This window comes from Oxyura jamaicensis, chromosome 1 (assembly GCF_011077185.1).
Source record: "Oxyura jamaicensis isolate SHBP4307 breed ruddy duck chromosome 1, BPBGC_Ojam_1.0, whole genome shotgun sequence".
Lineage (NCBI taxonomy): Eukaryota > Metazoa > Chordata > Aves > Anseriformes > Anatidae > Oxyura > Oxyura jamaicensis.
The window spans coordinates 192,153,720-192,168,124 of record NC_048893.1 but is presented as its reverse complement, the minus strand read 5'-3'; the positions used below and the strand labels follow the sequence as shown (position 1 = coordinate 192,168,124).

The following is a 14,405-nucleotide window of genomic DNA, read 5'->3' as shown; positions in this document are numbered from 1 at the left end:
TCTCTGGAGATATGCAAGACCCATCTGGGTGCCTACCTGGGCAACCTTCTCTAGAAAACCTTCTTTGGCAGGGGGGTTGGACCCGATGATCTCTTGAGGTACCTTCCAACCCCTAAAATTCTGTAATTCTGTGATAATTTTTCTGCCAATCCACCTTTGCCAGTTGAAAGTCTGACGCTTGGTGCTAAAAAACAGGGAGAGCAGTAAAAGCTTAAGATAAGAAATGCTAAGGTATTATATGTTTCAGGTATGATATGTTTCAGGTATTATAGCACTGTATGAAAATTTTACCAAGAATTCAAAATAAGAAGGAGGAAACTAAAGTAACAGCATTTTACCCTATTGATTTTAAAATCCCTGCTAGTGGACTTAGAAAAATACAAATTTGTCTTCTTTTTAGTTTTCTGTATGGACAATTACTTTGTAACCTTAAATATTTATATAGTCTATATACGCAACTATATATAAAGTCATCAATCAACACTTAGATTTCAGAGGAGGGAAAGCACTGAACAGAAGATGAAGTTTATTTCTACACATATTCGGACTACAGTTGTGATATTTCAGCAAAATATAAATTCTGGTATTACAAAAGCATGAGATTGTTTGCAATGAGATTTCCATTTTTTTCTTAATTAAACCCTCTGCCAGGGATGGTCCCATAGCAAAGAGGCATTACATAAATCAGTTTGTCCTAGAATTAAGTGATACAAACAAACTGACTTAACTGTAGTATTTGTATGATATTTAGCATTATTGTTTTTTTATTATTATTATTATTATTATTATTATTATTCAAAACCAGGATAATTTAAACAATGATGGCCAAAGTATTCCACCATACTGAAAGCAGAGCTTCATAGAAAATACCATTTTTTTAGGCTAATAATAAAGATATAAAAAAACATAAGGAATGTTTATAATCTTTTATTATCTTATTTATAAAATAACTGAATAAATGAATACATAAACATAACGAATCTTTATCAGCCAAAACTCCTACTTAGATATGCTGTATACTCAGATTCATCCCCTATACACTTATGGTCATAAAAGAAACAACTAAATGAAGAATATGATTAGTGTTTCCTCTGTTGTTAAATCAGAAGAATTAAAACCTACCCAGAAAAATACAAGCCTCCATCAGGATCTTTCTGTTACCATTATAGGATTGCATTCCTAATTTAAGCACCTTATTACATCCCTAAATATTTAGGTGAGGTTAAATCAACGTTCAGAAGAGACATTCTATAAGTGATGGTCTGTGCTTTGAGTCTGTAAACATTTTTATTTTATTTATTTATTTATTTATTTATTTATTTTTAACCTCAGTTTCCTTACCTGGCTACACCCCTCCTAGCAAAGAAGAAAGAATTGCTCACCCTTCAGCTTGGGTTGAAATGGTACCAGAATACTAATATTTACTGTAGTTATCTTGCTAAGTATCTATTTCGGCTTTGTTTACAAATGCACCTGAGCAATGTGAGATCTTCCTTTCAGCATCCTGGGGACAGGATATGTAGCTTACATCATGAAAGACTGTAGTTCACACTGTACAAGCCTGTTAATATAAGTAAATGTCTGCTCATAAATAAATAAATAAATAAAATTAAAAAATAATAATAATTAATTAGTCATGAAAAGTCTGTTTCAGTGCTAAACAACAATTGAGTTCAAATGAGATTAAAGACTGTCTGAAATTACACAGATAATGTTTTTGACTAAGGCTCTCTTTCTCATGTTCTTTGCCTCCCTATGAGAAATTTCAGTTAAGTATGGTAGTAGAGGAAGAGTATTAAAATGAAGACCTGGGATCAAGTTACTGAAGGAACAATGATAGGTGATCAGACGCATATCTTCAGTTATTTCTTGTTGTTGCAGTTGTTGTTTGTTTTTGTTTTAATTGCTTGTTCATTACTTTGTTTTCTTTATTGCCTTTTTAAATAGCAACAAAAAGCCTGGTAAGCAAATGGTCAACCCAAACTCTCTGAAACCCTCAAGAAACTGGTTCCCCCACCGCTAAGCGGAGTAAGGTTACACAGTGTGACAAGTAAGGTTTCCCCTGGAAGGAAAGTTGTAATCCATTTCCACAAGTGTGGAAAGCAGCAAAACAGCAATTCTGGCAGGCCGAGCTTTGATGACCCTCACCTGTGAAGAGAGGTGGAGAGATTTCTTCTCTTAATCTTTCTCTGTGGATGCTTCGTAGCTGTTGCCCTCAAAAAAATGACAGTGGTTTCGGTCTCTTGTCACTCAAGAGACCAATATAGAAACTAGTTGGAGAGCATCCAGCCCTGGAGGGAATTCAGCAGTCCCTCAGGCTTGACAATACCAATTCACTGGAGTACTAACTGGGGCATGTCTCAGTTAATTGTGTGTATGTGTTTGGTTGGGTATTTATGAAAACCTTTACTGACACAGCCTGTCCGTTATTTGCTCCACTTAACTAAATTGTACTTCTCTTTGTTATGTTGCTTGGTGCTCTTTCCCCCCGTGACATAGTGAAACATAGTATTATTCTAGAAATACCTTAGTTTCTTTCATGGACTATTTACCATTATGCTCAATGGCCTGGTAATCTGCAATAAGCTTGGCACTCCAAATAAGATTTTAAAACTTGATAAACAAAAAGTAATTTGAGCCCAATATAATTTTCCATGCAAAATGAAGAAAGCTTTTCCACCCTTATTTTGTGAGAGATCAGTAATTGTTTATCTACTATGAAAGTTCAAACATGTAAACTTTCTGATCTTTTTATCTCTCATAGATACCTTAAGATACCTTAAGATTACTTCAGCCTAGACTCAGATACTGCTTTAGTTACAGGAGTGGATTCAAGTGTAGTTTATTATCTATGCCTGGCCATAACAGGTTGGCTTGTTACTGCCACGATCTTGTCTTCCAGTTTGCTTTAGCACATGCTATTTTACGTATTCTGAAAGTTAAAGGTATCCCTCATGGAAGTTGATTGTATTTTTTCCCGCCCTAAAGATAGTACAGAAGATGAAGATAAGATGAATGAGAGAGGATGCTTAATTTCAACCTTATGCCTTTCCCATGGAGGGATTGTAAAAATTAGGAAGAATTTAAGGGCCATCAAATTAAAATTATTTGATTGGATGTTTTAGGAAAAAAAAAGAAAAAAAAAAAGGTACAAAAATACCATGAAATCTGAAATGGGCTGCTGTTCCTTTGAGGCGGAGTGGTGAGTAGAGCACTTGAAGAAGAAAGACACACACTGGCTTCCCAGATCATACAAAAGTGGGCTGTGTAACTTTTGAAATTTGGCTTTTTTTTTTTTTTCTTTTTTTTTTTTTTAATATATATATGTAATGGAGCTAAAAATACTCTGTGCTTTTCCAGCTGATGTGTGCCGACTAAAAATGGAAGATAAAGGGTAATTTTTGCTACAATTTTATGTGAATATCTGTGTCTTTTTACTTTTATAAATATGCTGTAACTTCCAAAATAATTTATATGAAAAAGTAGATCCATGTTATCCCAAATCCAGCAGCCACAGGAAAGAATAAGTCCTTGTGGTGGTTTTACCTTGCTGGGCAGCTGAAATCCACCACAACCACTGTCTCACTCTCCCTCCTTAGAAGAAGAGGGGAAGAAGAAAGTATGTTTGAAAGGAAAACAAGCAAACAAAAATCACAGACTGAGGTAAGGATAATTTAATTAAAGTGAAAAGGAAGAGGGGAAGAAAAAATAAATAAATAAAAAAAAAATCCAAGGCCACTTAGAAACACACACAGAGAGAAAATAAATTATTCTTTACTTCCCATCAACGAGCAATGTTCAGCCATGTACATCCCAGGAAGCCAGGCCTCAATATGCATAGCGGTTGTTTGGGTAGACAGACAATTTCATAACAAGAGCCCCACTCTCTTCTTCACCTTTCCCACCTTTTATTGCTGAGTGTGACATCATATGGCATGGAATATCCGTTTAGTTGGTTTAGGTCAGCTGCCCTGATGATGTCCCCTTCCCACCCTTGCCCACCCCCAGACTTCTGGCTCTTGGGGAGGGGTTGGACGGAGTCCTGGTGCTGTGCCAGCATTGCTCAGCACTAGTATGTTATCAATGCTGTTCTAGCTGCAAGTGCAGAGTACAGCACTGTATGGGCCACTTCAGGGAAAGTTACCTCCATCCCAGACAGACACGGTACAGACCTGGAAGAATGCAAAAGAAATACAAGAAAAAGCTTGTTGATATTATCCCAAAGTTAACAACCATAGTAGAAAATGAGTCCTTATCTTCTACCTTTTTCTAAGGTCTTCTACCTTCCAGTGGTAGAAGGCAAACACAGCCTGTGCGCTCAGTTTCATTGAAAACTGCATTTATATTAAAGGTACCTAGATTGCTTCTGCCACTGGATTTGTTTTGTAGGAGCAGGAAATTCAATGAAAATTTTAGTGCCTCATTTCAGTATTCTGTGGATCTACAACATGTTCTCTTTATATTGACATTATAACACACAAGCCAATTTTTCTTATTAAAAAAAAAAAAAAAAAAGTAATAAAAATCTTCCCATATTTTAATAGTTGTCAATGTATTTTGCCTGCACAGGTAACGAAGGCAGTGATTTGCAAAAGTATCTGAAGGAGTGCACATTGATTTGAATTCCTTAGATTATAGCTCACCTTCTCTTTCCCCTAGATTCAAATTATTCTTCATAGCAATAATTAATTTTCAGCTTCAAGGTTTAATAATATATTGAGCTCAAATTCTCACCAGCTAATTACATTTCATATTTTGGAGACCTGCAAAGTCAGTTCCAAGATGTGTTGTTTATGTTTCTAAAAGCTCTAGTACTCTGAGTCTGTTCTTTTCTTTCTGCTTAATGGTAGGCTAATTATCGTTTTAAAAGTATACCGTATGTTCATTCAGATAGAAGACTCGTTTGGATAAAACAGGTGATTTTTTTGTTTGTTTGTTCGCTCAGGTTTCATAAACTTTTCATTCTACGGCAATAAGGCAATGAGCCCCTGCCTTGGGAGTCTAGGGAAATCTTCACCTATAGCTATCACAAATGTTACTGGAGCATGGCCAAATTATACCATATTATTATGGTTAAAGAAATTAGTAAAATACTCAGAATATATGATGTTTTAGGTCTTAATATATTTTCCACTTGAGACATATTCCCATGGGCCTGATTTTGGGCAGGATCAGACTACATTTGCATACTTCTTAAAATAATTTGTCTGAAACATGATATCCAGTCATATCCAGATCTATGGAAATACAAATAGGCACATACCCTACCTAGCTCCTCAGGTGCTGTAAACACATCAGCAATGTCACTGCTCTCCCAGTGTGGTCTTTCCATAATGGAATCACAGTGTCCTTTGTTAGCTGGGATGAATATGGTATCTAAAAAGCAAATGTAGCTCTATGTTTTGAATTAGGAAACAAGTCTTTATGGTATTGTAGGACAAATTCAGAGTGGCTTCAGTGGGAGCACTGCACAGCAAAGGCAAACACTGAAGCCAAATCCTGTAGTGTTAGTAAATTCTTAACAGAAAGAGCTGAAATGCAATAAAGCTGAGAAAGCTTTGCTACTGCTCAGAGCTGAAGTGGGGAGAATTTTGTAACTTTCCCACTCAGGGACCACTGTCCAAAGAAACTGAAGCCCTTGTAAATAAGTGTTATTTCTAGAAAGGAATGTAGGTGACAAAGGGACACTACACAGCTCAGATGTGCACACAAGACTGATAAATTCTAATTCATTGCAAATTCATTGCTGACTCACTGTGATAAATAGTTGTTTCAACAGTAAACAACCTTAGGGAATGAGTATATTCCTTCATCATTAAAGCATATAGAGAAAAGTGGAAGCACCTTAGCTAATAATGCGGCATTTTCATTATGATTGATAATCTTCTTGTCATTGTTTTCCAGCTGAACCAGCCACTGTGTCAGTCTTGAAGCTGATGTTTCTGTATTATCAAATTTAATGTAATGGAGGCTTAAAATTTTCCTCTCAAAATTTTAAATGGAAACTAAATGACAGAAGTGTTTCCTTATCCAACAGGTCTTCTATTATTATGTGTTTCCTAAACATCCGATGCTGGCTTCAATGTTTTGCTTTAAGTTTGGGCAGAATCAGCTACAGTTGCAAGGGTAATTGCTTCTGCATCAGAATCTTTGGTCCTAAAGATTTTCTTTTCAGTTATGATATTATAGCTATGACAAAATATTTGTCATGCTTCCAGCACTGTGTGGTGTACTCTAAGGACTACTTAGGCTTCATGAAAGTTGCCTTTTGTGTTTGCTATTGAAATAGGATTATAGTGCCATAATCTTAAATATTGGTTTTAACATATTCCGCAGGGCATCACATGAGGAAAAAGATAGTAAGCTAAAAACATTAAACTGTTATTTACTGGTTAAGCACTTTCCTCAAAGATTAAAAATTCGCTGTGTACATTATCATTATTTAGTTATTAAAGACTCTTTTTTACTGCAGTGAGGCTTGAAGCTATGACAAATTCTGAATAAAGCTGTGTTGTTCAAAAGTATAACAAGAAATAACTAAAAGCTGGGGAAAAACAAGAGGGTGTGGAAAAACAAGAGGATAATCTTCAGTCTGCTAGGAGATCATAGAATCATAGAATCATCTACACTGGAAAAGATCTTCAAGATCACCAAGTCCAACCATTAACATGACTTTACAGCCAACATGAAACCTACTGAATTAAAGCTTAATTTAAGCATGAAAAAGCTAGAGATGGACAGGAAAGAAATATAACTAATTATTCAGGACAATTCACATTTTTAGTGAGTTCTTTCTGCATAGCCATTGAATTAATATGGCAAGGTTTTCATAGCAGAGGGGGCTGCAGGGGTGGCCTCTGTGAGTAGAGCCAAGCAGCTGCCCCATGTCAGATCAGAGCCACCTCTAGATGGCTCCAAAAGGGACTCACCGCTGGCCAGAACTGAGCCATGAGTGGCGTTGGTTGGGCCTCTGGGAGAACAGACTGAAGTGCTGGAGCAGTTTGCTCCTGGGGGATGGACCCCGTGGTACGGAGCTATGTGGGAGCAGTTCTTGAAGAGCTGAAGCCTGTGGGCAGCCCCCGCAGGCTCAGTTCGGGAAGGACGGCATCCCGTGGGAGGGACCCCACTTGGAGCAGGGGCAGAAAGTGACCAGAGACGAAGCATTAGGGATTGACCGCAGCCCCCATTCTCCATTCTCCTGCGCTGCTTGGGAGAAGGAGGTAGGAGGGGGTGGATGAGGAAGAAGGAGTCTGTTGTTTAATTTTAGGCCTTACAGCTCTAGTCTGACAGCAATAAGCAACAAATTACATTAATGTCCCTTACACTGAGTCTGTTTTTCTTGTGATGGTAATTGGTGAGCTTTTTTTCATCATGTGTTCCTCCTTTGCTCTTCTGTGGAGGGGGAATGTGGAACTAGCCAACATGGAACTAAGTTCCATGGTGGAACTTAGCACACTACCATTGTGAAATCACCACAGCATGTCACTTCTTTTCTCCACTGAAAATACAAAGACCATCCTACTAATTTATAAGATTTTGTTAGTGGCTGAAAGTTAAACTTGTTGAATGTGGTTTGATGTCACAGCTGGTATTTTGGGGGGGCAGGGTTGAGGGGAGGAGGTATGAAGAACTGAAGAAATCCTCTACAGTTTACAGCTTATACCCTTCGTGATTCAGGTAACTGTGTAAAGCAATGTGTTTCATAAATAGATTGCTCTCCATCTTAAAACAAGTAATATTCTCAGAGCCTAGTTATAGCTGTTGGAAAGCTATTCTGGACCTTACTTCTCTCCTGTCAGGAAACCTTGTTCTAGGTTTCAGGCTAAATTCATTCAGGGATATGTAAACTCATTTGTTCTTGTGCCAATATTGTCTTTTAGATGAAACTTTTTTTTTTTTTTTCCTTTCCTTTCTTTGACATTTATCTCCCTTATATATTTATAGCAAGCAATTACATCCCTCCTGACCTCGGCTATGCTAGCACAAATAAGAGAGATCTTGGTGTGGCCTGCCCACATCACAAATTGCAGAGCAGTGTAGGTCCCTGAACTTCCATCAAACCAGCTAGCTCTGGGACCAGAAGACACAGAGTACAGAACAATACCCAGGGTAATTTTTCTCCTTCTTCAAGACATGACTAAAATGAGTACAATGCTACTGAAAACAACATATTTTGTGTCATTTAGAAATACCAGCTCACCTGGTTTATCTACAGCACTGTAGCTCTAGCACTTCTTCAAATAAACCCACCTTGATTATGTCATAAAATAGGGTCCCACTTGTCTTACTCATCTCTGTAGACCGTCTTATCCTTCCTCCAATACAAACACATTTGTATTAAACAAATGCAATTAAAAATTTTATATGTGGCTTAGACATCATACATAATTAAATATTTAACTTCATGCATAATATTGGTCTAGCACTACAGGTACACTTGGTGTTAAAATACTTTTTAATGGGAAAATAAGATATAAAATAAGCTTGAAGCGATTTACCATTTTTTAACTTTGTATTAAGACATCCAATGTTTGTAGAAAAGATATTTATTTCTAGCATCACTTCCTCTTCTTACTCATATCACATCTGTATTTCATTCCGATTTATGCTTTATTTTTTCCTTTTTTCTTTCTTTTTTTTTTCTTTTTTTCTTTTTTTCTTTTTTTCCTGCCTGAGTTGGTAAAAGAGGTTTAGAGTGACTTGCCTACAATTTCAAAATGACAGGAAAATGACTCCAACTTCACTACATTTAGAAACATCTTTTCTTGTTAGGTATTGTACTATAACTTCAATACTTCAGTGTGTAGAAGTAACTGTTTGTATATAATAATATTGTGTGAAGAAACACACGCACACAAAAACAACAGTGATTTTCTCCAAGATGTAAAATAAAATAAAAATCAATAAAAAGTCTGTGACAACATAATCCTCATAAAGTAACAAAAACTTAAAGATAGAAAAATGACACTATCTCAGCAGTAAGTACTGGAGACAAGTTCTATTGCAATGATTAAAATGTCTGACGTGGAAGAAGTGACCTCTTCCACTAATCTCCAGAGGAAGATGATTGTCTGTAGTTAAATGATGTATATGTAGTTAAATTCAAATAAATTTAATTTTTTAAAAAAGAGTGCATAGTGCACTGCAGCATTCAAACATGAATGACTTTGAATTTGGAGAGGCAGTATACTGTCATCTCTACCTCCTAAACAGGAGAACAAAAATAACATGACGTGTAACTGGGCTACTAAGAAAAAACATGTCACCACAGCATGTTTTACTCTCTCTTCATAATGATGGGTGGGTGGTATTGAGCTACTATGTGAAAGTGTGTGCCCAAGCTTTTGTTTTGTCCACAGACTTATCGATCCAAGACAAGGTAGACCTTTATTGAATTGCTGATGCCAGAACTGTGACTCTTCAAAGGATTATGTTCTCTCCAAAAGTGCAAAGCAATCACTCAACCTGCCCCCTAAAACCTAAAATCTTTTAACAGTTCTCAAGCAGGACACTCCAGAAACTATTCAGTGCTGTATTTGAAAAAGTAAGTTAAAACTCTTCAGGTTACTGTCTGTCTCCTTGAATATATATATATATGTTATAATTAATAATATATATTTTTTTTAAATGTACAGCTCTCAGCAAATATGGGGCTAGGTTTGAAAACATTATGTGTGCAAATAATGTGTGCAAACAGCTTCAACACTTGCCAAATGGGTACAGTGGGACACAGCCAGACCATAGGAAGTGTCAGGACCTCAGATGGTTTTGTCCCTCCTGTCAGAGCTTTGGCATCATACTGTTAAATGCATTGCCATTATTGAAATCAGCTAGATAAGCAGTATTTTCTCTGTTAACACAAACAAGCATGACATGACCCACACAGACAATCAACACAGGATGGTGTTTATATTTTCAAACATTAAGGTATGCACAGAGAAAGTTGTCTTTGATAGCTGGTCATTATCATAAAAAAAAAAAAAAAAAAAAAAAAAAAAAGTTGAATAGCAACCCTATAGTTGAGAAGTTGAATAGCAACCTAAAACCTTATATTGATCAGATATGAACATTTTATACAAATCTCTTTAATAAAGTTAAAGAGAACATTTGGAAATCCTAATTTAAATTCAACTGTAAAATCCAAATATGTACTGTCATTAGCACATTGAGATTTTAAAAGAAGGATGGGTATCCACACAAAAACTCCTCTTTATTATATAAGTTCTGTGGTTCATTGCAAGGTAGCAATTCAGCAAGGCAGAGCAAGAGTTCCTATCAGACAAGCAGTGTTATTTGATGTACTTATACCTAAGCATTGCTACCAGTAATTCTGCACAGAGCAAAAGGTTACCAGATAGGCTAATACAAAACAATGCAATGCTTCCTAAGATTAAACTGTGAAACTTTAAATTCCAGACTTCTTTCTGCTTGTAAACTGATGCAATTATAGTTAAATTGAATTAATGTTTAAACACTGTGTTGGTGTTCTAAGATTTTCCAGCTTTTACCCCAAGAATATTAAACTTAAATATCAAGGAAACAAGTACTTGAGTTAATAGATGCTATTATGTTTTGTTCTTGTATTTGCCTTACCTAAAGTGTTTGAAAAAGTAATAGGTGTGCATTCAGCCAGTCAAATTCAATAATTTAATTTCTTTTTGAACAACAATTTAACTTTTAAAGAGAACATCTTGTTAATGGCGTTTACCAATACTATTTTGTGAGTGCCATTAAGTTTCCTTGGCTAGTGACAATGTGCATTTTTGGCATATGACAGCATCTTTAAAACTATATTATTGTTATGCCACATCTATGTTTCCTACTTTAATTTTATTCTGCCATAATAGAAAATTGACAATGCATTAATTTAAGTATCCAATTTAAACCAGCCTGAAAATGAATGCATTCAAACTAGTAAAAGCAAAGACAACAGCAGGCTAAAAGCTTATCGAAAATTGAAGTATTATCAAAAAAAAAATCTAAATTATTTTGGTGGTACCACAGCTCTTCTAAGTATTCAAATTGCAGAAGCTGATATTAAAACAGTCATTTCCTGCTTTGTATAGCTCTAAAAAGATATGGAAATTTTTAAGGACTGAGTATGGGAGTGCATGCTTTCTTTTTTTTTTCATTTTTGAATTAATACTATATTTGAATTGAATAGCACTGGAAGACGGTAATAAAACTAAAGATATAGATGAATTTGTAATTGACATGTTTTAATCCTAATTGTATACACAGAATCATAGAACTCTTTTCAGTGGTGCCCAGTGACAGGACAGGACAGGACGAGAATGGTTTGGCTTGGAAAGGACATTAAATATAATTCCAACTCTCCTGTCATGGGCAGGGACACCTCCCACTAGATCAGGTTGCTCTAAGCCCCAGTTAACCCAAGGCCCAACATGGCCTTGAACACTGCCAAGGATGTGGCATACACCGCTTCTCTGGGCAACCTGTTCCAGTACCTCACCACTCTCATAGTCAAGCATTTTTTCCTTATATCTAGTTTAAATCTACTTTTTTTTTTTTTTTTTTTTTTTTTTTTTTTAATAGTTTAAAGCCATTGCCCCTTGTCACTGCACTTCCTTACAGAGTCCCTCCCCAACTTTCCAGAAGAACTTTCCAGAAGAATACTGTATACAGTAAGTGAGAAGAAACACTTTCTGTACCATCTCTGTTCTTTACACAAATAAATGGAAAGTACAGATTAAATAAATGTAAATTTTCCTGAGCATAATATATACCGTGCTATACACAGTAGTTCTGGGGCAGTATGGTGGATGCCCTGTTATTTTATAAAATTTAAATTAAAAAATAAACTACTGAACCTGTGCAATTGTAAACAATCTTGATGGAGAAATAAGCTTTTGGCATCTTTAGATTTTACAGCCGTGTGCCAGGGGTCATTCATGAATTAGATCATACAGATTTATTGTGCTAATGATTACTTTCCACAAGGATAGCAGAATCACAACAGGAGATTGCAATGAAATATGATCAGTTGACTTTATTTATGACCATAAGCAGTAGTAATTTAAATTTGTCAACAGCGAATGGCTATTAGTGGTCTTGTTCACTAAGTACAAAAATATTTTAGATCTAACTGTTAACAGAGATTAAATAGCTATGCTTTAAGATTGTTTTTTCTATGAGAAGATTTTTTTTCTTTTGTTAACTTTCCATTATAGAAGTATAATATGGGCAGAATATTTTGAAATACTTCAAAGAATAAACAGGTTTCATGTCTCTAAGTTTTTTTGAAGGACAGTGTAAGAAGACTGAGTCCTTTTCAGATAACTCTTGCCTTTATTTCTTAGAAAGATGCAGGTAACTGGTAAATTCTCCTCTGGGTGCAGAGCAAGGTCTATAAGCCTGGCTTTGCCTCCTTTGATATCAGCCCTGGAGCAAGGATTGCACAATCTTACTACTTCTGGTACCAATTTTTACACCTCTTCCCCCCCCCCAAAAAAAAAAAAAAAAAAAAAAAGAAAGAAAGAAATCAAACAACAAAAACAATAACAACAAAACAGATATTTATTTCAAAATGCTGAATTAAGGGAAACAAGTTCTATAAGGACTCATAGCCCCAAAACTTTCTTTCTCAACTAGTGTTTCTTTTTAGGTGGGTTCATCTTCTTAATAAAACTAAGTAGAATGATTAGTAATATTAATTCTATATTCCCACAGACAATTTGCCGACGACACCAAACTTGGAGGAGTTGTGGATTCGGATGAGTGTGGAAAGGCCTTACAGAGAGATCTGGACAGGTTGGAGAGCTGGGTGATCACCAGCCGCATGAAGTTTTACAAAAGCAAGTGCTGAGTCCTGCACCTGGGACGGGGCAACCTTGGCTACACGTACAGACTGGGTGATGAGATGCTGGAGAGCAGCCCCACAGAGGGGGGGTCATGATTGACAGCAAGAAGCACAGAGAGCCCACATCTGGGGGTCATGATTGACAGCAAGTTGAATATGAGCCAGCAGTGTGCCCTGGCAGCCAGGAGGGCCAACCATACCCTGGGATGCATCAAGCATGGAATTGCTAGTCAGTCGAGGGAAGTGATTGTCCTGCTCTGCTCTGCACTGGTGCGGCCTCACCTCGAGTACTGTGTGCAGTTATGCACCACAGTACAAAAAGGACATTCAACTGTTGGAGAGTGTTCAGAGGAGGGTGATGAAGATAGTGAAGGGCCTAGAGGGGAAGATGTATGAGGAGCGGCTGAGGTCACTGGGCCTGTTCAGCCTGGAGAAGAGGAGGCTGAGCGGGGACCTCATCGTGGTCTACAACTTCCTTGCGAGGAGGAGTGGAAAGGCATGAGAACTTTTCTCCATAAACACGAGTAATAGGACCCATGGGAATGGGGTTAAGCTGAGGCAGAGGAAGTTTAGGATCAACGTCAAGAGGAGGTTCTTCACCGAGAGGGTGGTCGCGCACTGGAACCTGGCTCCCCAGTGAAGTAGTCACTGCACCAAGCCTGTCTGAAATCAAGAAGAGATTGAACTGTGCACTTAGTCACATGGTCTAAACTTTTGGGTAGACCTGTGCGGTGCGAGGAGTTGGACTTGATGATCTTTATGGGTCCCTTCCATCACGGGATATTCTATGATTCTATGATTCTATGATTCTAATTTACCTTGCAGAACTCAAGTGCCCTAACATAGACTCACCAGCAGCATGTCTCACTCCACTGGCTCTGCTTTCAGAGAACTTTAGTAGCTGACATGAGGATGAATCTAGCTCTGCTTCAGAAGCATAGAAGAAGAAAAGGCAGATAGCTACAGAATAACACTTATAGTTACTACCACACACTCCCCTGACTGAGGGAACTCATTTCCATTGTTTCATTTCCACTGTTTCAGACTTCTTCACAGTGGTAGACTCATTGTCAGCCAAAAGGAAAGCAAAGAGCCTTTGTCTCAATTGCTATCAATTTTGTCTTAATTACATCATATAGCAACATACCTATGATGGAGTCATAGACCCCACACTAAGAACAGAAGGAGTAGTCAGGCACTGGAACGGGTTGCTCAGGGAGGCGGTGGAGTCACCCTCCCTGGGGGCGTTCAAGGAAAGGTTGGATGTGTTGCTTAGGGATATGGCTTAGTGCGTGACATTGGCAATAGGGCGATGATATCAGATGATTTTGGAGGCCTTTTCCAACACTAATGATTCTATGATTCTACAATGAAAATGTGCCCTAACATTTACTTGCAATGTAACCAGCACACAGGTGAATGAACACAGTCATAAGCCTCAGGTTGCAATCCAAGATTCTGAAAAAGACAAAATTTTAGCATATATCTATTATGTTACTCTTTTAATTGCTCAAAATTGGAGGGGAGGTCCCAAAACACGCTATAGCTTACCATCTCCCCATCCTCATTCTTATTTTGTTCTTGT

The 14,405-nt window shown here is 37.1% G+C and overlaps 1 long non-coding RNA gene across 1 annotated transcript; it reads right to left on the bottom strand.

Moving 5' to 3' along the window:
• Positions 1 to 1,237: 1,237 nt before the first annotated feature.
• Positions 1,238 to 14,130, bottom strand: LOC118160458. The gene is made up of 3 exons (XR_004747510.1): positions 14,001 to 14,130; positions 3,346 to 3,351; positions 1,238 to 1,248 (listed from the first exon to the last, which is right to left on the bottom strand). It is a non-coding gene; the product is annotated as an uncharacterized LOC118160458 (long non-coding RNA).
• Between the last annotated feature and the right edge of the window lie 275 nt (positions 14,131 to 14,405).